This window comes from Scyliorhinus torazame, chromosome 27, assembly GCF_047496885.1.
Source record: "Scyliorhinus torazame isolate Kashiwa2021f chromosome 27, sScyTor2.1, whole genome shotgun sequence".
NCBI lineage: Eukaryota > Metazoa > Chordata > Chondrichthyes > Carcharhiniformes > Scyliorhinidae > Scyliorhinus > Scyliorhinus torazame.
This window is the reverse complement of record NC_092733.1, coordinates 1,257,689-1,282,832: the sequence shown is the minus strand read 5'-3', so window position 1 is coordinate 1,282,832 and position 25,144 is coordinate 1,257,689. Positions and strand designations below refer to the sequence as shown.

At 57.1% G+C, this 25,144-nt stretch overlaps 1 pseudogene; it reads left to right on the top strand.

Moving 5' to 3' along the window:
* Positions 1-24,890, top strand: part of LOC140403210 (dynamin-2-like) — a 42,247-nt pseudogene extending 17,357 nt beyond the window's left edge.
* The last annotated feature ends 254 nt before the right edge of the window (positions 24,891-25,144 follow it).

Genomic DNA, 25,144 nt, shown 5'->3' with positions numbered 1-25,144 from the left:
AGTCCCTTCAGACTGTTCCACCCATTCAATATGATCATAGCTGACCTTCAACCTCAACCCTACCTTTCCCTCAATCCCTACATTCCCAATAATCGATCTTGGTATTGAATATCATCATCGACTTCATTCCCAATAATCAATCGATCTTGGTATTGAATATCATCATCAGTGTTGAGGAAGGTAGCCAATTATTTTCTTCCCCAATTAAGGGTAATTTAGTGTGGCCAATCCTCCTACCCTGCACATCTTTGGGTTGTGGGGGTGAAACCCACGCAAACACGGGGAGAATGTGCAAACTCCACACGGACAGTGACCCAGAGCCAGGATCGAACCTGGGACCCTCGGCCCCGTGAGGCAGCAGTGCTAACCACTGCGCCACCGTGCTGCCCCTAGTCTTGAGGAAGGTAGATGAGAACCTGGATTTCAGCAATAGGGGCAGAGATTGCAGCGTAAACAGTGTGATGGAGCTTTGCAAAGATTAGTTTGGCATTGAGGGTGTTGTGTTGGAAGGTTTGAGAGTGTTGCACAAAGTTTCAGCAGTTTGGTTCCATGGAAGCGGAGTTTGATGGACAGGTGGGTTGCCTGTGGATTCAGTGTGAGGTACTGATGCAGTTTGCTGTTCTCGCCCCCAGCGCACAGCAGAGGAGCAGTCAGTTAACGAAGAAACGGGCCGTCCCAAACCAGGTAAGGACACAGTGTGGAGTCTCGCGGCCGGTCTGTGCACCAAGGGTGAAGCCTGTGGGAAAAGTCTGATTTGCATGTGTAGTTTGTATAACATTTGGAGTGAGCGCTCATGTTTCACAGTGAGTCTGCACATCGATTGTGTCAATGTTAACCAGGTTTTGCTGAATGACTGAGTTCTCTGGCTTGTCAGTTAATGTGGTCATTAAATCACGAGTAAGATGCAGCCTTGTGGAGTGAAATATTGTGTCCACCCCCCCCCCCCCCCACCACCCCCGGGCCCATCTCCCTGCCCCCGTCTCTCTCTTTCCCCCCCCCCCCGGCCCCCCACCCCCCCCCCCCCCCCCCACCCTGGGCCCCGTCTCCCTCCCCACCCCGGGCCCCCCCTCCCCCCCCCCCCCCCCCCACCCTGGGCCCCGTCTCCCTCCCCCCCCCCCCCCACCCTGGGCCCCGTCTCCCTCCCCACCCTGGGCCCCGTCTCCCTCCCCACCCTGGGCCCCGTCTCCCTCCCCACCCTGGGCCCCGTCTCCCTCCCCACCCTGGGCCCCGTCTCCCTCCCCACCCTGGGCCCCGTCTCCCTCCCCACCCTGGGCCCCGTCTCCCTCCCCACCCTGGGCCCCGTCTCCCTCCCCACCCTGGGCCCCGTCTCCCTCCCCACCCTGGGCCCCGTCTCCCTCCCCACCCTGGGCCCCGTCTCCCTCCCCACCCTGGGCCCCGTCTCCCTCCCCACCCTGGGCCCCCGTCTCCCTCCCCACCCTGGGCCCCGTCTCCCTCCCCACCCTGGGCCCCGTCTCCCCACCACCCTGGGCCCTGTGTCTCTGTTCCCCCCCCCCCCTCACCCTGGGCCCCGGCTCTCTGTCCCCCACTGGCCCCCGTCTCTCTGTCCCCCCCCCCCGGCCCCCGTCTCTCTGTTTCCCCCCCCCCGTCTCTCTGCCCCCCCCCCCCCCCCGGCCCCCGTCTCTCTGTCCCCCCCCCCCCCCCCCCCCCGGCCCGCGCCCCATCTCGCTCTTCCCCCTCCCCTCGCGTCTGCCCCCCCCCGGGCTCCCCCTCCCCCGGGTGGGTGGTGGTTGGAAGCTGTGATTTGGTTGTGTTTGTGATGACCATGATGGGGATGTTTCAGCTGTTTGAAAGCCCAGGCTGAGCTGGCTGTGTAATAACTGCATGTCATTTTGTTTTCTCTCTTTACTGATTGTTTGCTGTCACTCTGCCCTCCGTCACTTTTTACTCCAACCCTCCCTCACTCAATGCACTTTTCATCTGATATTCCCGCCTTCTTAAACTATAACACTTCTAAAGGGTGAGATTCTGGTAAGTACCGTTTGTGTTGTGTGTCTTAGTTTAGTCCGTTTGGATTTGTTTGATGTGGGGAGGAGGGTTCAGATTGGCGAGATCGCCAGGAAACTGCTTCTGCCTGGAATTCCGTCACGGCCAAAATGATTTCCTCGTCTCTCAGTCTTCCTGTCTGCTGTCTGTTCGATAATCCGACTGCTCAAATTCAAGCCCCTCGATTGTAATTAGCTTCTGCTGCCATTGCTCCTGTGTCTGTTCATTGCAGCCAATCACAGGATGAATCTGTGATCTGAACCCGGGGCAGCCTCCTGATTGGATGGCTCCTCTCATTGAGCTGTTTCTGATTCGCTGGGTTGGGCCATTAATTGAGAAATGAATTTTCAATCAGCGCCTGCAGAATAATTCACAAAGCAGTCTCCCGAATCCTCAGCAAACCAATCCTGTACACCGACCGGAACCCCCCTCTGCCCTTTGCCCAGGCTCCTTCCCTCTGTCCCTGCCCCCCCCGCCCGGCACCCTCCCTCTGCCCCCCCCCCCCCCTGACACCTCTCTGCCCCTCCCCCTGGCTCCCTCTGCGCCCCCCCCCCCTTACCCGACACCCTCTCCCTGACACCCTCTCTCTGCCCCTCCCCCTGGCTCCCTCCCTCTGCCCCCCTCCCAACGTCCTCCCTCTGCCCCTCCCCCTGGCTCCCTCCCTCTGCCCCTCCCCCAGCACCCTCTGCCCCCCCCCCCCCAACGTCCTCCCTCTGCCCTCCCCCTGGCTCCTTCTGCCCCTCCCCCTGGCTCCTTCTGCCCCCCCCCCCCCCCCCCCGGCTCCCCCTGCCCCTCCCCCCGGCACCCTCCCTCTGCCCCTCCCCCAGCACACCCTCTGTCCCCCCCCCCCCCCCCCCCCGCCCCCCACCCCTGAAGCCCTCCCTCTGCCCCCCCCCCCCGGTACCCTCCCTCTGCCCCTCCCCCGGCACCCTCTGCCTGCCCCCCCCCCCCGACGCCCTCTCTCTGCCCCTGCCCCCCGGCACCCTCCCTCTGCCCCTTTCCTTGGCTCCCTCTGCCCCTCCCCTTGGCTCCCTCTGCCCCTCCCCCCGGCACCCTCTGCCCCTCCCCCCGGCACCCTCTGCCCCTCCCCCCGGCACCCTCTGCCCCTCCCCCCGGCACCCTCTGCCCCCCCCCTCCCGAAGCCGTCACTCTGCCCCCCCCGGAACCCACCCTCTGCCCCTCCCCCGGCACCCTCTGCCCCTCCCCCCGGCACCCTCTGCCCCCCCGCGACGCCCTCCCTCTGCCCCCCCCGGCACCCACCCTCTGCCCCCCTCCCCGACACCCTCTCTCTGCCCCTCCCCCTGGCTCCCTCCCTCTGCCCCTCCCCCTGCCTCCTTCTGCCCCTCCCGACGCCCCACCGACGCCCTCCCTCTGCCCCATCTCCCCCGGCACCCTCCCTCTGCCCCTCCTCCCCCGGCGCCCTCCCTCTGCCCCCTCTCTCTGCCCCTCCCCCTGGCTCCCTCTGCCCCTCCCCCCCCCCGGCACCCTCTTCTCCTCCCCCCCCCCCCCCCCCGGCACCCTCTCTCTGCCCCTCCCCCTGGCTCCCTCCCTCTGCCCCCATGGCACCCTCTGCCCCCCCGACGCCCTCCCTCTGCCCCCCCCCCGACGCCCTCCCCCTGGCTCCTTCTGCCCCTCTCTCTGCCCCCCCCCGACGCCCTCTCTCTGCCCCTCCCTCTGCCGCCATTATCCCCCCCTCAACCCCGGCACTTTTCCCACCCAGCCCCCTGGCGCCCCCCCCGCGCACCCCCCCCAACCTGTTGTTCCGTCCCCACCGCTCTGCATCTCTGGAGTTTTAACTGCATCAATGTTTCAACAACTGTTTGAAAATTACTCTTAAATCTGGTGGATTGAAGATATCTGAGCAATGAAATGAAAAGCTTACGGTGCCGACGGTGCTGGTTCAGAGTCAGAGGCAGTTACCCTCCTGTGATTGTGGCTCAGCTCAGCTAGGTGACTAACCAAATTTGTTCCTAATTAACTTGTTTGTTTTGTGTAACTTGTCTCTAAAATGACTGAATGTCAGTGTGGATTTGCGTGAGCCAGATTTCACAGTGGAGCTGCCTCTGGGTTGTTTCAGGTGGAAGAGCAGCAGCTGCCCTCCCACCTTTGCAGGGGCTTTTACTCCAGCAAGCCAGCTGGCCAGTTTGAAATCTCCTCCAACTAAGCGTGATGTCTTTCTAATCAACGTCTCAATATGCTGCGCTGGCAGACGACTGCCACCCCACCCTCAGTAGCACCAGGCCCCGTCCCTTACTTGCCGTAGTTTATGCGGCTCTCTCCACTCCTGCCCCTCAACTGGCCTCTGGGATCGCTGCTCTCCAATACCTGCCTCCCGCTCCGGCCCTCCATACCCACCTTAGGGCCCCCACCCTCCTATCCAACTCTGGGCTGGAGGGTGTAGTTCCCCATCACGCTCGGCTGTGCCGTCCCCGCCACGCACTCCTTCTATATTGGGACCTGGCCTTACTCTGCCACCCCTAGCGGTTTCTTTGCCCCCCCCCCCCCCCCCAATTCTCCTAGGGGCCTGGCCTGAGATCAACATCTCCCTCCCACAGCCCCCCCAATCCCGGTCCACATTAGTGCCTGACTCTCCCTCCCCACCTCAGGCAGCAGTGTGATTGGGTGGGGGGTGAGCTGGTTAAACTCTTTCTCATTCATTATTCTACTGACTGTCTCCAGGTTATTCGCAGGGGTTGGATCACCATCAATAACATCAGCATCATGAAGGGTGGCTCCAAGGAATATTGGTTCGTGCTGACAGCAGAGTCACTGTCCTGGTACAAGGATGAAGAAGTGAGCAGATTTAACTATTCGTTCTTTGTTATATTTTGAATTTAAATTGTGCAAGATCGGGTTGAAGGGCTCCCTGAATTTAATTTCAGATGATCTTGTGTACAGTGCCTCCTGTTTCCCAAATGCACTGCAGCACTCTGCATGTCAATCCCTATCCTCACATTCTGCTATTCTTTCATTCGTTCATGGGGCCTGGGTGTCGCTGTGCCAGCATTTACTGCCCATCCCTAATTGCCCTTGAGGGGCAGATAAGAGTCACCCACATTGCTGTGGGTCTGGAGTCACCTGTAGGCCAGACCAGGTAAGGACGGCAGATTTCCCTCCCTAAAGGGCATTAGTGACCCAGGTGGGTTTTTACGACCAGCGGCAATAGTTTCATGGTCAGACGTTTAATTCCAGATTTTTTATTGAATTCAAATTTCACCATCTGCGGTGTCGAGATTTGAACCTTGGTCCCCAGCGCCTGACTCTGGGGTCTCTGCTTTACTATTTTTTGTTATAAATTTAGAGTACTCAAGTCAATTGTTTTTCCAATTAAGGGGCAATTTGTTGTGTCCAATCCACATACCCTGCACATCTTTGGGTTGTGGGGGTGAGACCCACGCAGACACGGGGGAAAATGTGCAACGTCCACACGGACAGTGACCCTGGGCCGGGATTGAACCCGGGTCCTCGGTGCCGTGAGGCAGCAGTGCTAACCCACTGTATCTCCATGCTTCCCGGGGCCTCTCCTTTACTAGTCCAGTGGCAATATCATCACGCCTCGCCTTAAGGCCCCTTCTCACCCAGCTCTTCTGATTAAACTCTTGATTCTCCTCCACCCACATTCTCTCTTTCTCTACTCCCCCGCCCTCCCCACCACTTCCCGCCCCTCACTTTCCCGGGGGGGGGGGGATTTCTTGACGAGCTATGTCAATGCAGGTTTGATGTGTACAGAAGCTGTCGTGGGAGCTGAGGTCACGGTGATGGCTGTGCTTTCTGATTGTTGTGTAAATGTTACAGGAGAAGGAGAAGAAATACATGTTACCACTCGACAACCTGAAGCTGAAGGACGTGGAGAAAGGTTTCATGTCCACCAAACATGTCTTTGCTATCTTTAACACAGAACACAGGTTAGTGCCAGCCTGCCCGGCTCCAACTCGACAACCAGTGAGGGGGGGGCACTGGGTAAAGGGGGAGCACACTAATTGGATATGGCCAGGGATGAGGGATGGGTACGTTACCTGTTCTAGTTAGTTACCTGTATTATCCATGGACTCTGCTTCAAATCCAGAAGCCACCTGCAGTATGAGCTTTTGGCTGAGCTCTCATTGAGCCAAGACCAGTGTGATTATAACAGAGCTTGAGACCCCTGTGAACCTTGCAAACATTAGCAAGCAGTTACTGAGCTTTTTACCTACTGCTGTGTCGGGAGCGGATGTGGGACCTGCACTGGAAATTAAAGTGGGACAATTTGTAATCAACAAGGTGGCCAGATCGAACTCGAACCTGTTGCTGCCAAAACCTTCCTGTTACCCCTGTGGAATGAATTTTGTTCCCAGTACCTGTTGCTGGGGGAGTGCAGAATATTAACAATCTCCTCTTCTGTAGGAACGTTTATAAGGACTATCGCAAATCGAATTGGCTTGTGAGTCGCAGGAGGATGTGGATAGTTGGAAAGCATCATTCCTGAGGGCGGGGGTCTATCCAGAGAGGGAGAATGTAAGTTTCCGGAGATCCAGGAAACTGGGATTTGTTTGGTGTCTCCTGTGTAATTTGGGGTAATGTCTCGATCCACTCCTAGGATTACATAGAAAAAGACCATTTGGATCACCAGCATGCGGTCTTTATGCTCCACTCAGGCATCCTTCCATCTTGTCTAAACCTACCATCATAACCCTCTGCTCCAACCTCCCCCTGACCAAGCCCAAGCTCCCTGGGGGGGGGGGGGTTGCTAGTGAACTTTTGCTGTACTGCTTCTGTTATGGGCCAGGGTTTCGAGAACCCCAAAGTGTATCATGGAGTTCACCTGACCCACTACTTTTACTAGATTGTGGTATGGGGAGCACATGGCCCACTCTACAGGTGTGGGACAGCAGAAATGGAAAAGTATTTTTTAAAGCAAAACAATGTTTATTCTATGAACTCAAGTTAACCTTTTTAAAACATAGTGAACATCTTCGCGCCCATTAATTCAAATACATCCCCCAAAGAATACAACACTAAGTAATGCTTAATAACTTCCCAAACAACAACCAGAAGAGAAAAGAAACATCTTTTAACAGAAGCACATCAGGTTTACATTCACTACTGAGAACATTTATAGATTCTGAATTCACCAAATGATCAAGAGATAGTCTTTTCATGGCAGCGAGAACAGCAGTACACCTGCTTGGTCTGGCTTCAGCTCCAACACTGAAAACGAAACCAAAAAAACACAGACACGCCTAAGCTTTTCTCAAAGTGAAACCAAAAAGCAGAGCCAGAGCTCAGCCCCACCCACACTCTGACATCACTGCAGTAACATGAGCAGACAGACATTTCTTAAAGTGACATTCTCATGACACTTCCAATGCAAGTATATCTGTCCTTAAATCTGGCGATCAAAGCTGCACACTACTCCAGGTGTGGCCTCCCCAAAGTGCTATACAACTGTGGCTAAACTTCTTTACACTTGTACTCCATCCCCCTTGCAATAAAAGCCAACGTGCCAGTTATCGTCCTAATTGCCTGTTTTCCGTATGGGCTCTTTCGACAAACTCACCCAAGATATTTACAAGTTCTGCACGTTTTTAAAAAAAAGAATTCTGCTTTTCTACTTTTGTCCACAAAAGCTGATAAACTGCCCCATGTTCGACTGCACTTGGCACCTTGCTGCCCATTTCCCTGCCCTGTCTATATTGCTCGCAGCTTGTGTCCTCCCAGCTTACCTTTGTATGGTCAGCAAATTTAGAAAAGATGGAGAGTAACGTATCTAAGTCACCAAAAATTGTAAATAACGTGAGGCCCCAGGCCTAATCCTTGTGGGAATCCGCTAGTCGTAGGCTGCCATCATGAAAATTACCCATATAGCCTGACTATTTATTAAATAAATTTAGAGTACTCGATTATTTTGTTTCCAATTTAAGGGGCAATTTAGCGTGGCCAATCCATCTAACCTGCACATCTTTGGGTTGTGGGGGTGAGACCCACGCAGACATGGGGAGAATGTACAAACTCCACACGGACAGTGACCCGGGATCGGGATCGAACCCAGGTCCTTGGTGCCGTGAGGCAGCAGTGCTAACCACTGCATCACCGTGCTGCCCTATCTGTAATATATTCTCAAATGAATTAGCCATATCTTGTGTACCTTCTGTGTGGCAACTTATCGAATGCCTTTGAAAACCCAAGTATTCCATCTTCAGATTCCCCTCGATCCACCCTGCAAGTTACAAGCTCAAAAGATTCCCTTTCTGTACAGAAACCACGTTGGCCATGTTGATTGTCTCGGTGCACTGTTCAGACTTCATTAACAGTCAATTCCTGCATTTTCCAGCTGATTGCTCGCGGGCTAACTGGTCTGCAGTTCCCTATTTTCTCCATCCCTCCTTTCTTCAATTGTGGAGCTAATTCCTAATCTGCTGGGATCATTCCAGAATCTAGGGGAATTTTGGAAAATCCTAACTCACCCATCCACGACTCTGGAGCTGTGTATTTTAGAATCCCAGGGTGAAGGCAGTCGGGTTCCTGTTGTTGGATTTCAGACCCTCGAGCACCTCCAATACCCTCTCCCCTGCTGATAGTGTAGAGGGTGCCATCTCTGCTACTCCACTACTGGGCCGATATCTGGGGTTTGAGTATCTGTGCGTGTCTCTCTCCAGCTGGCACTGAAACTTCAGAGGCCAGGGGATGCCGCACTGGGACACCTCCACGGAAGAGAGCACTGAATCAAGCCTGCCGTTTATCCCTAACCGGAAGCCTGAGGCTTATCTCACACAGATATCCAGACCCCTACCAATGCCCAGGTGATTCTCTCTCTTGCCGGTGGTGCAACACCCACCCGGTTCCTACTTCGCTGGAGTAGCTTTCCCAAGAGAGAGAATAGGACACTGCTGTTTATTACCTAACCAGCAGCCTGTCCTGAGTGAATCACTCAAGATGACCCTAGATTCTTGAACCCGGAATTATGGTGAGGAATATTTTAACAATGACTTGGTCAGAGATCGCTGGTGAGAGATTGAAGAATTTAAACAACTCCAATTATCAGCAAATCAAGGTTTATTGCAAAACCCAGGTCAAAATCATCAAACAGAAGAAATTATAATAAAATCTTAAACTCTAACACAAACTAAGTCTATTCAGAGAGTACTATAACCGGACACAACGAAAAATCTTATTGTTACACAGTTTTAGCAATGACACAGAACACAAATCAAGTCCCCTTCCCCAGAGCCTCAACCACTATCAAAGTCAAGGGAGTTTCGCAAGCTGCTGCAGGGTACTTACGGTCACAGGCTGCAGAGGTCAAGTCAAAGGTGGAGAGGTCGAGCCAAGAGACCCTCAATCGAAACACAGCCCCTTTTATACCCGTTTTACCAGGCTTTTCCTGTGTTCGGCCAGCCCCTTTTGCATTGAATTGGTAAGGTTTAAAGTTCCTGCTGGTCCCGCCCCCTTTGAGCCGGTCAGAGCTGTCGACTTCCGGGTTTTCCTCCTCCTTTGCGTTGTATCAGTCCAAGTTTAAAGTTCCCGCTGGTCCCGCTCCCTTTGAGCCGGTCAGAGCTGTTTGCTTCCGGGTATTCCTCGCAGGTCCGCTCCTTCCAGCCAGGCAGACCTGCCGCGATTTGAATTTGGCGCCGGCTCCGCCCCCTCCTCCCAGTGAGTTCCTGCCGGTGGCTTCTGTCAAGATTGGAGTACCTCCCCCAGGTCCGCCTCCAACTTGGTTTTTTCTACCGCTTCTCTTCAAGGGGCTTTTCCAGCGCAATATACTGAGCCCAGACAGTCTGCTTTTTAGGATAACAAGGTTAGGCTCTCTTGTGAAGATTTTCAAAAGGTCTTCCAGCTGCTCCGGAGATGGCTGCTATTCTCACCTTGCTATGTTGATGGGGTGTTAATTGGATTCTACTCTGGTGGAGGCCAAGTCATTTACATCTGCATGGGGCTATGACCATCCCATTGTCCTGCTTGCAGGCAGGCCCCCTGTGTATTCCCGTGCCCCTTTGTCTGTGTTTTGATCTTATCTCGTTGTCTGGCTCCTTCTTCCTTGTAGCTCCTAGGGGGGGGTTTGTAAATACCTATGCCCCTACTCAGCTCAGCGGACCAAGCCTGCTGGGAAATCTGGTTACGTTCTCTTGGCTGAAAAGTCAGATTACAGTCTCTGGGTTTTATTCTTGGGCAGTCCAAAAAGGGCCGAATTGCCCGAAAACCTTACAATAGTAATTTCAGACCCTCGAGCACCTCCAATACCCTCCCCCTGCTGATAGTAATTTTCCTCACTTTCGTTACCCACAAGGCTGCCACCTATTTTTGGTACGTCTCTTGTATCTTCCATGAAAGGACAGACACACCATATTCATTCGGTCTCATTCCGATGATCGTTTCTCCTGTCTCTGCTTCTGAGGAACCAATGCTCGTTTTAGTTGCTCTTTTTTATAGACTTATCACAAACAATTGGTTTTCATGTCTTTTTTTTTAATAACATTTTATTGAGGTATTTTTTGGTATAACAACAAAATAAACAATGGACATGAATCTATAAACATAGTGCAAAAGCCGTCTCCCTCCCTTACAGGTCCCACCTTTATTAACCCCCTACTCTAAGCTAAACAACCCCCCCCCCCCCCTCTGCTGATGATTAATTTCCCGCAAAGAAGTGGATGAACGGTTGCCACCTCCGGGCGAACCCTAACAGTGACCCTCTCAAGGCGAACTTGATTTTCTCCAAACAAAGAAAGCTAGCCATGTCCGATAGCCAGGTCTCCGACTTCGGGGGCTTAGTGTTTCTCCAAGCTAATCGTATCCGTCTCCGGGCTACCTGGGAAGCAAAGGCCAGAACGTCTGCCTCTTTCTCCTCCTGGATTCCCGGGTCTTCCGACACCCTGAAAATCGCCACCTCTGGATTCAATGCCACCCTTGTTTTTAACACCATGGACATGACATCTGCAAACCCCTGCCAAAATCCCCTGAGCTTTGGACATGTCCAGAACATGTGGATATGGTTCGCTGGTCCTCCAGCACACTTTGCACACCTGTCCTCCAGCCCAAAGAATCTGCTCATCCGGGCCAGTCATGTGAGCCTGGTGAACGACCTTAAATTGTATCAGGCTGAGCCTGGCAACATGCTGCGGATGCGTTCACTCTACTCAACACATCCGCCATAGACCATCCTCTATCTCTCCTCCTCCCACTTGCGCTTCAGCTCCTCGGTCTGCGTCTCTTCTGACCCCGTAAGTTCCGCGGGTCCAGCGGAGATTCACACGGATGATCCCAGGAATGGTAGGCCTAACGTACGATGAACGTCTGCGGATCCTGGGATTATATTCATTGGAGTTTAGGAGGTTGAGGGGAGATCTAATAGAAACTTACAAGATAATGAATGGCTTAGATAGGGTGGATGTAGGGAAGTTGTTTCCATTAGCAGGGGAGACTAGGACCCGGGGGCACAGCCTTAGAATAAAAGGGAGTCACTTTAGAACAGAGATGAGGAGAAATTTCTTCAGCCAGAGAGTGGTGGGTCTGTGGAATTCATTGCCACAGAGGGCGGTGGAGGCCGGGACGTTGAGTGTCTTTAAGACAGAAGTTGATAAATTCTTGATTTCTCGAGGAATTAAGGGCTATGGAGAGAGAGCGGGTAAATGGAGTTGAAATCAGCCATGATTGAATGGTGGAGTGGACACGATGGGCCGAATGGCCTTACTTCCACTCCTATGTCTTATGGTCTTAAATGTCCGAGACGCTCCCTTCTCCTATCCTCTGGAAACTATCCTGTCCTGAAATCTCTCTTAGCGGTACGAGCGGGAAGGTTGACACCTGTTTACGTAGGAAGTCCCGCACCTGCAGATAGAGAATCATAGAATCATAGAATCATAGAAGTTTACAGCATGGAAACAGGCCCTTCGGCCCAACCAGTCCATGCCGCCCAGTTTTTAACCATTAAGCTAGTCCCAGTTGCCCGCACTTGGCCCATAACCCTCTATACCCATCTTACCCATGTAACTATCTAAATGCGCCGGGAGACAATGTGCTTGGTGATGTTGCGTTGGGTTACGCTGCGCCGTGGTTACGCTGCGCCGTGGTTACGCTGCGCCGTGGTTACGCTGCGCCGTGGTTACGCTGCGCCGAGCGGCGTCGTGCCGGGTTACGCCGGGGCGGGGGGCGGGCTGGGTTACGCTGAGCGGCGCTCGGCCGGGGTGGTGTTGTGCCGGGTTACGCCGGGGCGGGGGCGGGCTGGGTTACGCTGGGCGGCGTTACGCCGGGGGTGGCGTTGTGCCGGGTTACGCTGGGCGGCGTTACGCTGGGCGGTGCTCGGCCAGGGTGGTGTGGTGCCGGGTTACGCTGGGCGGCGTTACGCCGGGGCGGGGCTGGGTTACGCTGGGCGGCGCTCGGCCGGGGTGGTGTGGTGCCGGGTTACGCTGGGCGGCGTTACGCTGGGCGGCGCTCGGCCAGGGTGGTGTGGTGCCGGGTTACGCTGGGCGGCGTTACGCCGGGGCGGGGCTGGGTTACGCTGGGCGGGGCGCTCGGCGGCCGGGGTGGTGTGGTGCCGGGTTACGCTGGGCGGGCGTTACGCTGGGCGGTGCTCGGCCAGGGTGGCGTTGTGCCGGGTTTACGCTGGGCGGCGTTACGCTGGGCGGCGCTCGGCCGGGGTGGTGTGGTGCCGGGTTACGCTGGGCGGCGTTACGCTGGGCGGCGCTCGGCCGGGGTGGCGTGGTGCCGGGTTACGCCGGGGCGGGGGCCGGGTTACGCCGGGCGACGTTACGCCGGGCGGCGCTGGGCCGGGGGCGGGGCCGCGTTACGCCGGGCGATGTTACGCCGGGGCGGGGCTGGGGCCGGGGTGGTGTGGTGCCGGGTTACGCTGGGCGGTGTTACGCCGGGGCAGGGCTGGGGCCGGGGTGGTGTGGTGCCGGGTTACGCTGGGCGGTGTTACGCCGGGGCGGGGCCGCGTTACGCCGGGCGACGTTACACCTGCTGCTCTAACTGTTGATTGTTGTCGACAGGCTGAGAATGATGAAGGGGCAGCAGTCCAGACACTTTTTCAATGGATCCCCAGCTGGAGCGACAGGTTGAGACGATCCGTAATCTGGTGGATTCCTACATGGGGATCGTCAATAAATCGATCAGGGATCTGATGCCAAAGACCATCATGCACCTCATGATCAACAATGTAAGTTTTGGTGTTGGAGGAGAGGGTGAAATCTGCGCTCAGTGGAAACTTCATCTCCGGTTTAATTTAAAATGATCACTTTTTTAAGACCTCTTGGGAGGGAGTTGCCCTGGAACTCCTCAACATTGGAGGGTAGATTGTGGGTGCTGGTCACAGTAGCACTGGAATTGCTGAATCGGCAAACGCACGGTGGGGGTTTTAGTGGAGACTCGGTTAGCAGTGGAAATGGGCGATATTACAGCGCTGGATGGAGTGACTTCAATGTCAGAAGCTCTCATGGACAAATTAGATGGCAAGGCTGTGAAATTTGGTTCAGTTCTGGGGGTGGGGGGAGGGAGGGGTTGCGTTGTAGTGAGGGGATTGGGGGAGGGAGGGGTTGTAGTGAGGGGATTGGGGGTAATGGCTCAGGAATCGGGGGGGAGGGGGGAGTTGAATTTATAAATTGCCGTCCACGGTTCCCGTACATTTGTTTGCAGCCAGTGTAGTAACTGTTGTGATCTAAGAAACATGGCAGGCAATTTGCGCACAGCAAGTTTCTACACACAGCAGTGACACACTGCTCAGATAATCACTTTTTATGATTTAGATTAAGGGATGCGTATCGTTGAGGACACCCGGTATAATTCCCCCTGCTCTACTCTGAATAATGCCTCCGGATTTTTCACACCTCAGTCTGCATAATCAGGGGTCTCAATTTGCCGTTTCATCTGAAAGATGGCACCGCCAACCCCGCTTTGCGCCCGCCAACCCCCGCTTTGCGCCCGCCAACCCCGCTTTGCGCCCGCCAACCCCGCTTTGCGCCCGCCAACCCCGCTTTGCGCCCGCCAACCCCCGCTTTGCGCCCGCCAACCCCGCTTTGCGCCCGCCAACCCCGCTTTGCGCCCGCCAACCCCGCTTTGCGCCCGCCAACCCCCGCTTTGCGCCCGCCAACCCCGCTTTGCGCCCGCCAACCCCGCTTTGCGCCCGCCAACCCCGCTTTTGCGCCCGCCAACCCCGCTTTGCGCCCGCCAACCCCCGCTTTGCGCCCGCCAACCCCGCTTTGCGCCCGCCAACCCCGCTTTGCGCCCGCCAACCCCGCTTTGCGCCCGCCAACCCCGCTTTGCGCCCGCCAACCCCGCTTTGCGCCCGCCAACCCCGCTTTGCGCCCGCCAACCCCGCTTTGCGCCCGCCAACCCCGCTTTGCGCCCGCCAACCCCGCTTTGCGCCCGCCAACCCCGCTTTGCGCCCGCCAACCCCGCTTTGCGCCCGCCAACCCCGCTTTGCGCCCGCCAACCCCGCTTTGCGCCCGCCAACCCCGCTTTGCGCCCGCCAACCCCGCTTTGCGCCCGCCAACCCCCGCTTTGCGCCCGCCAACCCCGCTTTGCGCCCGCCAACCCCGCTTTGCGCCCGCCAACCCCGCTTTGCGCCCGCCAACCCCGCTTTGCGCCCGCCAACCCCGCTTTGCGCCCGCCAACCCCGCTTTGCGCCCGCCAACCCCGCTTTGCGCCCGCCAACCCCGCTTTTGCGCCCGCCAACCCCGCTTTGCGCCCGCCAACCCCGCTTTGCGCCCGCCAACCCCGCTTTGCGCCCGCCAACCCCGCTTTGCGCCCGCCAACCCCGCTTTGCGCCCGCCAACCCCGCTTTGCGCCCGCCAACCCCGCTTTGCGCCCGCCAACCCCGCTTTGCGCCCGCCAACCCCGCTTTGCGCCCGCCAACCCCGCTTTGCGCCCGCCAACCCCGCTTTGCGCCCGCCAACCCCGCTTTGCGCCCGCCAACCCCGCTTTGCGCCCGCCAACCCCGCTTTGCGCCCGCCAACCCCGCTTTGCGCCCGCCAACCCCGCTTTGCGCCCGCCAACCCCGCTTTGCGCCCGCCAACCCCGCTTTGCGCCCCGCCAACCCCGCTTTGCGCCCGCCAACCCCGCTTTGCGCCCCGCCAACCCCGCTTTGCGCCCGCCAACCCCGCTTTGCGCCCGCCAACCCCGCTTTGCGCCCGCCAACCCCGCTTTGCGCCCGCCAACCCCGCTTTGCGCCCGCCAACCCCGCTTTGCGCCCGCCAACCCCGCTTTGCGCCCGCCAACCCCGCTTTGCGCCCGCCAACCCCGCTTTGCGCCCGCCAACCCCGCTTTGCGCCCGCCAACCCCGCTTTGCGCCCGCCAACCCCGCTTTGCGCCCGCCAACCCCGCTTTGCGCCCGCCAACCCCGCTTTGCGCCCGCCAACCCCGCTTTGCGCCCGCCAACCCCGCTTTGCGCCCGCCAACCCCGCTTTGCGCCCCGCCAACCCCGCTTTGCGCCCGCCAACCCCGCTTTGCGCCCGCCAACCCCGCTTTGCGCCCGCCAACCCCGCTTTGCGCCCGCCAACCCCGCTTCGCGCCCCGCCAACCCCGCTTCGCGCCCCGCCATCCCGCGACTTGGACCTGGAATCTTGTGACTCCGGCACCATTTCTCCCAACCGAGGGGATCAGGAATAGTTGGTGTCCGGTTGAAGTAACCGCCTGGACTCCTGGTCACTGTGATGTTGCTGATGCTGAAATTGCCTGACTGTCACTGCGGCAGCGGGGGAGGGGGTTGGGCAGATCCGATTCCCAGTGAGGGAGGGGCTACGTACTAACTTTAAGAGAACTGCTTTGATTGTGACAGACCAAGGACTTTATCCACTCTGAGCTACTCGCTTTCCTCTACTCGTCCACTGACCAAAGCAGCTTAATGGAGGAGTCTGCTGAGCAAGCACAGAGACGGGATGAGATGCTGCGGATGTATCATGCCATCAAAGAAGCTCTCCACATCATTGGGGACATCAGCACTACAACCATCACAGCACCTCTGCCTCCCCCAGTCGATGACTCCTGGCTCTCTGTCCAGCCAGGGGGACACAGGTAAGCAACTGTGAGGGGTGCCAGGACTGAGAATGTGGGCTGGGGTAAAGGAGGGAAGTGAACAAGTTCATCTGACTGTAGCCTCGGACTCCTCCAAGCACCCAGTGTCTCATCAATTGTTGCTTTGTGACCCTCTCCGTGGTCACATACCTACATCTATCTTAATTCACTGGCAGCACGGTCTCACCAGTAAGATCCCGCTGGGAGAGAGTTACCCCAGAACTCCTCAACACTGCGCACTCTATATCCCACTGGGAGAGAGTTACCCAGAACTCCTCAACACTGCGCACTCTATATCCCGCTGGGAGAGTTACCCCAGAACTCCTCAACACTGCGCACTCTATATACCGCTGGGAGAGTTACCCCAGAACTCGTCAACACTGCGCACTCTATATACCGCTGGGAGAGAGTTACCCCAGAACCCCTCAACACTGCGCACTCTATACCGCTGGGAGAGAGTTACCCCAGAACCCCTCAACACTGCGCACTCTATATACCGCTGGGAGAGTTACCCCAGAACTCCTCAACACTGCACACTCTTATGAAGCTTTTTGGAACATGGGCAAGGAAACTGCCTGCTAATTATCACCTACTCTCTCTCGCCTCTCTCTCTCTCTCGCCTTTCTCTCTCTCGCCTTTCTCTCTCTCGCCTCTCTCTCTCTCTCTCTCTCCTCACCTTTCTCTCTCTCTGTCTCGCCCTCTCTGTCTCGCCCTCACTGTCTCGCCCTCTCTGTCTCGCCCTCTCTGTCTCGCCCTCTATGTCTCGCCCTCTCTGTCTCGCCCTCTCTGTCTCGCCCTCTCTGTCTCGCCCTCTCTGTCTCGCCCTCTCTGTCTCGCCCTCTCTGTCTCGCCCTCTCTGTCTCGCCCTCTCTGTCTCGCCCTCTCTGTCTCGCCCTCTCTGTCTCGCCCTCTCTGTCTCGCCCTCTCTGTCTCGCCCTCTCTGTCTCGCCCTCTCTGTCTCGCCCTCTCTGTCTCGCCCTCTCTGTCTCGCCCTCTCTGTCTCGCCCTCTCTGTCTCGCCCTCTCTGTCTCGCCCTCTCTGTCTCGCCCTCTCTGTCTCCCCCTCTCTGTCTCCCCCTCTCTGTCTCCCCCTCTCTGTCTCCCCCTCTCTGTCTCCCCCTCTCTGTCTCCCCCTCTCTGTCTCCCCCTCTCTGTCTCCCCCTCTCTGTCTCCCCCTCTCTGTCTCCCCCTCTCTGTCTCCCCCTCTCTGTCTCCCCCTCTCTGTCTCCCCCTCTCTGTCTCCCCCTCTCTGTCTCCCCCTCTCTGTCTCCCCCTCTCTGTCTCCCCCTCTCTGTCTCGCCCTCTCTGTCTCCCCCTCTCTGTCTCCCCCTCTCTGTCTCCCCCTCTCTGTCTCCCCCTCTCTGTCTCCCCCTCTCTGTCTCCCCCTCTCTGTCTCGCCGCCCCCCCTCTGTCTCGCCGCCCCCCCTCTGTCTCGCCGCCCCCCCTCTGTCTCGCCGCCCCCCCTCTGTCTCGCCGCCCCCCCTCTGTCTCGCCGCCCCCCCTCTGTCTCGCCGCCCCCCCCTCTGTCTCGCCGCCCCCCCTCTGTCTCGCCGCCCCCCCTCTGTCTCGCCGCCCCCCCTCTGTCTCGCCGCCCCCCCTCTGTCTCGCCGCCCCCCCCTCTGTCTCGCCGCCCCCCCCCTCTGTCTCGCCGCCCCCCCTCTGTCTCGCCGCCCCCCCCTCTGTCTCGCCGCCCCCCCTCTGTCTCGCCGCCCCCCCTCTGTCTCGCCGCCCCCCCCTCTGTCTCGCCGCCCCCCCTCTGTCTCGCCGCCCCCCCTCTGTCTCGCCGCCCCCCCTCTGTCTCGCCGCCCCCCCTCTGTCTCGCCGCCCCCCCTCTGTCTCGCCGCCCCCCCTCTGTCTCGCCGCCCCCCCTCTGTCTCGCCGCCCCCCCTCTGTCTCGCCGCCCCCCCTCTGTCTCGCCGCCCCCCCTCTGTCTCGCCGCCCCCCCTCTGTCTCGCCGCCCCCCCTCTGTCTCGCCGCCCCCCCTCTGTCTCGCCGCCCCCCCTCTGTCTCGCCGCCCCCCCTCTGTCTCGCCGCCCCCCCTCTGTCTCGCCGCCCCCCCCTCTGTCTCGCCGCCCCCCCTCTGTCTCGCCGCCCCCCCTCTGTCTCGCCGCCCCCCCTCTGTCTCGCCGCCCCCCCTCTGTCTCGCCGCCCCCCCTCTGTCTCGCCGCCCCCCCTCTGTCTCGCCGCCCCCCCTCTGTCTCGCCGCCCCCCTCTGTCTCGCCGCCCCCCTCTGTCTCGCCGCCCCCCCTCTGTCTCGCCGCCCCCCCTCTGTCTCGCCGCCCCCCCTCTGTCTCGCCGCCCCCCCTCTGTCTCGCCGCCCCCCCTCTGTCTCGCCGCCCCCCCTCTGTCTCGCCGCCCCCCCTCTGTCTCGCCGCCCCCCCTCTGTCTCGCCGCCCCCCTCTGTCTCGCCGCCCCCCCTCTGTCTCGCCGCCCCCCCTCTGTCTCGCCGCCCCCCCTCTGTCTCGCCGCCCCCCCTCTGTCTCGCCGCCCCCCCCTCTGTCTCGCCGCCCCCCCCTCTGTCTCGCCGCCCCCCCCTCTGTCTCGCCGCCCCCCCTCTGTCTCGCCGCCCCCCCTCTGTCTCGCCGCCCCCCCTCTGTCTCGCCGCCCCCCCTCTGTCTCGCCGCCCCCCCTCTGTCTCGCCGCCCCCCCCTCTGTCTCGCCGCCCCCCCCTCTGTCTCGCCGCCCCCCCCTCTGTCTCGCCGCCCCCCCTCTGTCTCGCCGCCCCCCCCTCTGTCTCGCCGCCCCCCCTCTGTCTCGCCGCCCCCCCTCTGTCTCGCCGCCCCCCCTCTGTCTCGCCGCCCCCCCTCTGTCTCGCCGCCCCCCCCTCTGTCTCGCCGCCCCCCCTCTGTCTCGCCGCCCCCCCTCTGTCTCGCCGCCCCCCTCTGTCTCGCCGCCCCCCCTCTGTCTCGCCGCCCCCCCTCTGTCTCGCCGCCCCCCCTCTTCTCGCCGCCCCCCTCTGTCTCGCCGCCCCCCCTCTGTCTCGCCGCCCCCCCTCTGTCTCGCCGCCCCCCCTCTGTCTCGCCGCCCCCCCTCTGTCTCGCCGCCCCCCCTCTGTCTCGCCGCCCCCCCTCTGTCTCGCCGCCCCCCCTCTGTCTCGCCGCCCCCCCTCTGTCTCGCCGCCCCCCCTCTGTCTCGCCGCCCCCCCTCTGTCTCGCCGCCCCCCCTCTGTCTCGCCGCCCCCCCTCTGTCTCGCCGCCCCCCCTCTGTCTCGCCGCCCCCCCTCTGTCTCGCCGCCCCCCCTCTGTCTCGCCGCCCCCCCTCTGTCTCGCCGCCCCCCCTCTGTCTCGCCGCCCCCCCTCTGTCTCGCCGCCCCCCCTCTGTCTCGCCGCCCCCCCCTCTGTCTCGCCGCCCCCCCTCTGTCTCGCCGCCCCCCCTCTGTCTCGCCGCCCCCCCTCTGTCTCGCCGCCCCCCCTCTGTCTCGCCGCCCCCCCTCTGTCTCGCCGCCCCCCCTCTGTCTCGCCGCCCCCTCTGTCTCGCCGCCCCCCCCTCTGTCTCGCCGCCCCCCCTCTGTCTCGCCGCCCCCCCTCTGTCTCGCCGCCCCCCTCTGTCTCGCCGCCCCGCCCCCCCATCTGGTCAAGCCCTAGTGCTGGGGGGTGGGGGGGATTGGGCAGCGGTACAGTTTGCGGGGTTAGGGTTATAGAGGTTGAGCAGTGGGAGGAGTTGGGTGTGGCAGGGTTGAATGGTGGGGGACTGGGTGGGCTGAGGGTGTGATACGAATGGAGGGAAGGTGGGGTAGGGCCAGAATAGGGGTGGGGGGGGTGTGGGCTGAGGAGCTGGGATCTGTGTTTAATCTACAGCACAGTGTGTTAGTTGAAAGATCGGATTGTAATCGAGGTTTCCGCTTTGTTCCTCCCACAGTCCAACACCTCAGCGGCGACCCCATTCTGCAGTGGGTCCCCCAGGCCGACCTCCTGGGGTCCGGGGTCCGCTTCCCGGGCTTATGTTGATGCCAAGTGCTGTGGGGGGTTTTGGAGCTCCTCCTATTCCCTCCAGACCGATTCCCACTAACGATGCCTTTGGGGCACCACCTCAAATTCCTTCCAGGCCAGCACGTATCCCACCTGGACCTCCCGGACTGCCCAGGTATGTGTCGACACTCCAAACCCGTGTGTACGTGTGCATGAGGCACGTATGTGGATGTACAGAGAGTGTGTGTGCCTGCCTCTGGCTTCTGACAATTGCCTGTGTTTTTATGTCTGCTGCCATTCTGTCATTTCCACCTCATCTGTAAAATGAGATTTGCCTTAGACTGGGGGCATTTGCGACTCTCACTAATTGCTGAAGCTTTCCTGTATCTCAGCCCCTGCTGAATATTTGGAGGTTTATACTGTTCTACTTCTGTCCCTAAGGATTAATTATTGGTCATTTATTTACAGTGCCCTCCCTCTCCTATTTTTCTGCTCCAACAAGAATTGTCTTTTACATTTCTTGTTCCCCTTCAGGTCCTGAGATACGTGGAACAGGGCTGGGTAGGGAAGGTGGAGCAGCTAGTGCAGGTCTTATGAACAGGCTGGTGTGTGTGCGCGTACGTGTGTGTGCGCGTACGTGTGTGTGCGCGTACGTGTGTGTGCGCGTACACGTATGCATGGGTGTGCGCGTACGCGTGTGTGTGTGTTTCACCTGGGTGGTGGTTACTTGGAGCTTGTGGCCTGGTCGTTTATCATGTGCGAAATGGTGCTGGGGAGAGATCCCAGGTTGGGCCAGTGCAGGAGGTTACCCATTAATGAGGAATGAAAGGGCCGGTGTTTATTTTGTGTTCTTCGGTTTGTGTTTACACGTGTCCTTAATCTAAGTGTAATCTCTGCACATTTTTCAGTCCAATGTGAACCCCTTAACCTGAACACTAGCCACTGCTTCAACAGGAGGCACTCGCTCAGTCCGTCCTGTTTATTGTGGGCTCGGTGAAAGCTGTGAACAGTTGACTTGTGATAACTGTCTTGTCTGTTTTGCTGCGGTGATCTGAGGATAGCCAGTGGGACTTGTACAGGAGCTGGAGTTGCAAGGAGAATCTGGCATTCAACCTGACGGTTACTGAATGGAAAGTGTCAACGTCAGACTGGGCGGCTCTCTGTGCTCTTCTCTCAACGGGGGAAAGTCGGGCTTTATTTCTGTGGTCACTCTGGGCTAGTGGGGGAAATAATTGAGCCCGGATTATACACACACGCTCTCAGTTCTCCTTTATACTGAGCTGTTAATATCTCGCACACAAAAATGACCATTCTGATAATGAGAGTCTTTCCACTGGCGGGACTGGGGGGGCGGTGATACCGGAGGTATTCCAAACCTCATTCCAGAACTTAGCCATGAGGGAGTGCTGCACCTCTGACAGTGTGCATCTCCCTGAACTCCAGGCTAATAATTCATGTTGTGGTTCTGTGCCGTGATGACTTTGACTCATTCTGGACCGTGGGGGGGGGGGGTGGGGGTTGAGGGGGTGGGGACACGACCCTGGGCGACAGTGTGGACCTGCCCAATGGTCCCATTTCTTTTTGTGTGAAATTATGGAACAAGATGATTGGAGGGGTAGAAAGAAAATATAAGAGTGAATACCAGCTGTGTATTGACAAGTGGCCAGTTGTTGTTGAATTGACCCCTGGCTCGCTTCCTTTCCCCATTATATTGACCCCCGTTTTGTTTTGTCTCCCTTCAGCAGAAGACCACCAGCCGCACCGACCAGGCCCACAATTATCCGACCAGCCGAGCACTCCCTACTGGATTAAACAGTGGGATTTATCCTGTGAAGCATTTTATTGTAGGCTATAGTTGGTGATTAGCCTGACCTTATTCTCACGCATTTATAATCAGCTGAGGGGCAGTAGTGTGTGAAGGGCAGGACCCGCCATTATCCAGAGTGTTATCCAGACCTCTTGGCTTTTCACACTAGCTGGGAGCACCAAGCTGTTCTGAACTGAACTTTATTTAAATAAGAATTTACTATTTGGTCGTTTGTTCCCCTAGCACTAGAATTGGAGACAGTTTCTCTCACTCACTGCCCCCTTTGATGTTCCTGATTCAGAAACTTTGCACTCCCTAAATAAACAACAAACAGTCTCAGTGCCTTTTGTTCATTTGTTGGGATTGTTGTTCCCAGCAGATCTGCATAAAAGGAAGAGTTATAACCACGTTAACTTGTCCTGTCTCCGAGCATCTACTTACATTTTTTTTTTGAGGTGTGTGGGGGTGGGGGGAGTGATAAATATCCCAGGCTTTACGCTCTCTCCTGATGCTGCAGTTGATCAGAGTAGTGAGTGTCGGGGTGTTTGAACAAGGCCTGCTCCCTCACATCCCGTGGCCTTTAATAAACTCGGAACAGCGAGGGTGCAGACTGGAGCTGGGAGGGAGGAGTTGTTGAAATGCAGTGAAGTCAGCAGACTGAAAATGCGAAAGAGGAATCCATGGAATTCGGGAGTGCAACAGCAAACTGTCCCCTCGGGTGGGAGGGCTAATTAGAGTGACATAAAAGGAGGAGGGGGTTATCAGACTAAATTCTGCTGGGATATTAGTTTGGGGGGGGGGGGGGCGCGTGCTAACCCTGGGTGGAGTGGTCTGAGATCGATCCCAGGGAAGGTGGGGTACTGGAAGGAGATCCTCGGTTAGGAGGCTGGTATTGAGAGCAAACCTGGAGGTGTGGGGGTGGGTGGGGACGGAGTATGGGAGAGTGCTCTGAACCAGGCACTGACTACAAGATGTTTATTCTGTGGCTGATGGGTGAAAATTCGGCGGTTTGGGGAATCTGGTCGTAAACTTGAATTTTTTTGTTAAAAGTCCAATAACCAGGGGTGTGTTCTCATCGACGGCAGGGTCTGAACTTCGGGAATGTAGATGATTTTCGGGTCATACGCAACAGGCTGGGCTCAGCCAGTGATGTCCGGGTGGCCAAACAGATGTGTGCAGCGGTCTATGGATGTTTACCATTGATTCACTGCTGAATTTTATGCTTGTTCTGACCAGCTGCTCAACTGTTGACAATTACAAAATTTAAACAACCCTAAGACTCGCCATCTCCATTCAGTAAATGTTGTTGAATGGTTGTGTGAAGAGTTTGTGGTTCTCTGGTCCTGGAAACGTGTGTCGGATGTTCCCGCAATGCTTCCCAAGCCCAGTTTCCTGGGCGTTATCGCTCACTGGTCTGACACCAGTGCTACCAGATCTAAGCGATGGGAAGTGGAGAAGCAGCAACATTGTATCTTGGGGGGTTGTAGCTGTGTCGAGGGGGAGAGGGGGAATATTATTGGGCATTACTTGTTAATTTGTCTACATCAAACTGGTAATTATTATCTACTTTGTTTCTTGCGTTTGTTGGGTTCAGAATATCGTGACTAAGAATTGGGATAAATCTACATTCCTGGTGCGCATTGGCAGGCCAGGAAATTCTTGTATTCGGCAACCTCTAGATGGAGTCCTGTAAATAATCTCTAAATGGGCTTGGGTACAGCTACAGCCTGTTTACTACTTGATCCGGAGTAGAACTTTATTAACTGCCTTCAATCCTTCAGCTCATTGGCCCCCATGGTGAACTAGCTCCCACCTCGCCGGCCTCCCTGTCACCCGAGCCTTACTCGCCCTGCCCCGTACGGGGTACCTGGTCCCTCTTGGGTTTACTGTCCTTTTGTACCTTGTTCTCATTCACTTGCCTTCAGTATCTGCAGTCATTTCTGTTTGAGCAATCGAACGTAAATCTAAAGCGTAGCCTGTATTCATTAAATTTCCCGTTCAGCTGTTGAGGAAGCCCCTGTCAGCAATGAAAAGTGGAATTCAAACTGAGCATGTTAAAAATGCACAAGGTAGCACCTGGGAATGAGACGGCTAAACCTGGGGTGGATCTGGTTAAACTTGTTCTGTATCAGATACTAATTAACCTCGTGTATTTCAAACATTTGATCGGGTTTGTTCCAGTTTACCAGCACTGGTTTCAAAGCTGGAGTTCTGCTTCCAGGTGGGGAATGTTGTGACGACCCCAAATTCCTGATGTGTGGATACAGTCGGGAGGTGATGTTGTTTGCCTGCTGGGTGCCGGCTGCTGAACTAAATTCCTTACACACAGGGAATCGGGCATTAAAGAACTAAAATCAGTGGCTTTCTCTGGTTGTGGGGGGGGGGGGGGGGGGGTTGCTGCAGGAAATTCATGCTTTAGGAGGAGTTAAAATACCGTTTATTTAGATGGGGAAAGGGAAAACTCGGGAACGAAGAGCCAGGGGCTCACGTTGTATGCACTCGATGCTCCACCGCATCCTCCTCCCTAGACACGCACTCCAGGGTAAAGTTATCCAGAGCAGAAATGGCCAACAAAACCGATGGGGACAAGGTTTGAGAGGGGGGTGGAAATGGGTATTCACCCAGACATTAGGAACTATTCTCTGAAACACCCTAATGATCGTGTCTCTCGCTGTCCTACTGCTGGTGGGACCATTTTATATAAAATATATTAGTTCCAGAATCAAAACTAATTTCTCCAGGTTTGAGAGGGGGAATATGCTGGAGGTACTTGGGTTTACCCTTGACGCTTTATTATAATTGCAAGAAAGAGAATGTAATTTTGGTGCAGCGTCTCCATGGAAACGTGCTGCACCATTGTGGAAAACTAGCTCAAAACTCTTGGTTTTCGGTAGTCACATAAATGGCAGAAACTGATCACGGATGCTGAAGATCTTTCTACAAACTATGATTTTTAGAGAAAATAACTGAATTAATTAATGATGTTTTACAATGTAGTGACTGAATCCTTTTTCCTATGATTATTTCATCAAATCCAGGGGCCTGCTACAGGCAGGACTCTGCTCTAATTAACAGATGTCTGAATGTTCTCACTCCTGGTGTGTGATTCTATTGACTGTTAACTGATTTGAAATGAAGTGCCGACATTCTGTACGGTGATGAGCTGAAATAAAGGGATTGACAGCAGAAGGAGTCTTTCTCTCGTGTCTTTGTCGTCTTGTTTCCCTGTTTTCTGATTCTGGGAGAGGGGTGAAACAGGGCGGAGGTGGCGCGGTGAATGCTGAAAGAGAGCATGGGGATAGCGCCTTGGGTGGTACCAGTAATTATTGTGGGGGGTCAGGAGTGATTTTCGAGCTTGCTGTGGCCTTGGGCTGTCCTGCACTTTGCTTCTCCAATCACCATTCTGAATTTACAAAATGTTTCTCTCTTGTGGGGGGGAAGCA